Source organism: Balearica regulorum, chromosome Z (genome assembly GCF_011004875.1).
Source record: "Balearica regulorum gibbericeps isolate bBalReg1 chromosome Z, bBalReg1.pri, whole genome shotgun sequence".
Taxonomy (NCBI): domain Eukaryota; kingdom Metazoa; phylum Chordata; class Aves; order Gruiformes; family Gruidae; genus Balearica; species Balearica regulorum.
Window position 1 is genome coordinate 69622556 of NC_046220.1, and position 3488 is coordinate 69626043.

Sequence of the window (3488 nt, forward strand, 5' to 3'; positions counted from 1 at the left end):
TGGATTCCTAATGAAGCTTGACAAATATTAGAATAGCTTCCAAACTGTGAGCTCAGATAGAATAGTATGAATATTTCCTTAGGATGGAGACCTAAAAATTACCCAGTAGTGGGCCAAGATAGTGATTAGCTATAGGTCATTTGACACACACAGTTCTGAGGAAGAAAGGAAAAAACCCATCAGTATTGATGTTGACACTGAAATTAGCATCCATGTGCCTCTGTTTTTCAGCCAAAGAAAATGAGATTTATATTCTGCCTTCAAATTCAACCTCAAACTTTCCACACTGACTGCTGAGCAATTAAAATTAGAAAGAAACTGATTGGTGTCTTCAGTGTAGGAGTTTTTCAGGCAAGTGGTCCTCTATGTATCATGTGCAGGCTGACCTCAACTTGCCACATCGTGTTGCAGTTCTAGCTGGGAGCTCCTAAAACCAGGAAGAAACCAGTTGAGAATATTTGTAGGGACATGGGAAGGACCTGCAGGTATTCTGTAGGTGTCCTGAGGGACAGACTGCAGGAGCTGAGACAACTTAATTAGATGTGTCCAGGGAAGAGTGGAAATCAGTAGGAGAAGCAGCAATTTTTAGCTGTACCATTTGGTGTTTGTGTAGGAAGTTCTCTACAGTGACTGAAAATAATCTGCCATTGCTCTGCATTAGCACAGGTGAAAACATAAGCAAAGTGATATGTTTCATAAAAGAATTGGAAGTTGCATCCTTGGGAAATTTTTCTTTGCTGGTTTTAAGTAGTTTTGTAGTCATATACTTTCTTGTGTTAGAACATGCATATGTAATACATTAAACAATTTTTTATGGAAAACAAACCCTTCAAGTTCCAAACTTTATCCCTTGTTACTAAAACTCTGAATTGTCTAAATTTACTGTTGATAACCAAATTCATTTTTTTCTAGTTGAATTTTGTAATACTTCAAACTTGTAATGTTTGTTCCATCTTAGTCACAACAATGATTGTTTTTCTTCCATGCAGAAATTTCATCTGATTTGGTTTTTCTTTCAGCCTTTTATTTAACCAAATAAAGATTTTTGTTCTTTTTAATTATTAGGGTAATATTTCTATTAACTGACTTCCTGAATTATTTTCAAATCGACATTAAAAGTTATGTAACAGTGCCTTGAAGGAAGGAATTTGTTTACTGTAGTTAAGTTCATTTTTCTCTTTTGCAATATGTTTGCTCAAAGTTTCAGAGGAAACTTGACAGCAAAATCTATTTTTTCTAGTGAAGACTACTACGCTTAATGCTTTTATCACGCTTGCCTTATTTTACATTCTGATTTTATACTCAACTTACTCAACTGTTTCCTTGTTTTGCTTGGGCAGTAAGATGTATACAGCAAATGGAATAGCCACTGAATGTTTGATGTATATGCAATGACAAGGAGAGTAGTTATGATTAGTGTGAATTTATAATATTGTACTTAGAAACAATTCCAATAAATTAAACCATGAAGAATCTGAAGTGGAGACTGAATTTATGCCTAGTGTCTGATAAGAAGTGAGAGAGTGGGTTTATTTATCTGTACCCACAGATTTCACTTTGGACCTGAACTGCTCAGTTAATTGAGACTTAGTTGTCTTAACTATCTTTGGCAATTTCTACCTAGAAGGTTATATATGAGTAATGTCTGAGTAATTCCTTTGTAAATGCACATTGCATCTGGCCTAGATTCATCCCTTCTAATTTGGATGTTTAAATTAGGAACCTGTTCCATCTGTTAAGGGAAGGGTGGGGGGAAAGGATTATCTTCCAGTAGAAAAGCACCAAAATAGAATAGAATCCTAGAATGGTTTGGGTTGGAAGGTCATCTAGTTCCAGCCCCCCTGCCATGGGCAGGGACACCCTACACTAGACCAGGTTGCCCAAAGCCCCATCCAACCTGGCGTTGAACACTTCCAGGGAGGGGGCATCCACAGCTTCTCTGGGCAACCTGTTCTAGTGCCTCACCACCCTCACAGTAAGGAATTCCTTCCTAATATTTAAACCTACCCTTCTTCAGGTAAGGCTGTTACCCCTTGTCCTATCACTCCATGCCCTTGTAAAATAGTCCCTCTCTAGCTTTCCTGTAGGCCCCTTCAGATACTGGAAGGCTGCTCTAAGGTCTTCCCAGAGCATTCTCTTCTGCAGACTGAACAACCCCAACTCTCTCAGCCTGTCCTCATAAGAGAGGTGCTCCAGCCTTCTCTTCATGGCCCTCCTCTGGACTCACTCAAACAGCTCCACATCTTTCTTGTACTTGGGGCCCCAGAGCTGGATGCAGTACTCAGGTGGGCTCTCACAAGAGCAGAGTAGAGGGGCAGGATCACCTCCCTCGACCTGCTGGTCACACTGCTTTTGATGCAGCCTGGGATATGGTTGGCTTTCTGGGCTGCAAGCGCACACTGCCAGCTCATGTTGAGCTTATCAATCAATACCCCCAAGTCCTTCTCCTCAGGGCTGCTCTCAATCTATTCTCCACCCAGCCTGTAGTTGTGCTTGGGATTGTGCTGACCTATGTGCAGGACCTTGCACTTGGCCTTGCTGAACTTCATGTGGTTCACATGGGCCAACCTCTCCAGCTTGTCAAGGTCCCTCTGGATGGCATCCCTTCCCTCCAGCGTGTCAACCACACAACCATGGTGTTGGCAAACTTGCTGAGGGTGCACTCGATCCCACTGTCCATGTTGCCGACAAAGATGTTGAACAGTGCTGGTCCCAGTACCAACCCCTGAGGAATGCCCCTTGTCACTGTTCTCCACTTGGATATTGAGCCATTGACCACAACTCTTTGAGTGCGACCATCCAGCCAATTCCTTATCCACCGAGTGGTCCATCCATCAAATCCACATCTCTCCAGTTTAGAGACAAGGAGGTCATGTGGGACAGTGTCATATGCCTTGCACAAGTCCAGGTAGATGACATCAGTTGCCCTTCCCTTATCCACCAATGCTGTAACCCTATCAATAGAAGGACACCAAAATTTGTCAGGCATGATTTGCCCTTAGTGAAGCCATGTTGGCTGTCACTCATCACCTCCTTATTTTCCATGTGCCTGGGCATAGTTTCCAGGAGGGTCTGCTCCATAATCTTGCCAGGCACGGAGGTGAGACTGACTGGCCTGTAGTTCCCTGGGTCTTTCTTTTTTCCCTTCTTAAAAATGGGGGTTATGTTTCCCCTTTTCCAGTCAGTGGGTACTTCACCGAATTGTCATGACTTCTCAGATATGATGGAGAGTGGCTGAGCCACTTCATCCGCCAGTTCCCTTAGGATCCATGGATGCATCGCATCAGGTTCCATGGACTTGTGCACCTTCAGGTTCCTCAGATGGTCTTGAACCTGATCTCCTTCAGTGGACAGTTCTTCATATTCTCCCAGTCCCTGCCTTTGCCTTCTGTGACCTGGGCGGTGTGGTTCAAGCACTTGCTGGTGAAGACTGAAGCAAAAAAGTCATTGAGTACCTCAGGCTTCTCCATAACCAGGTCTCTGACATA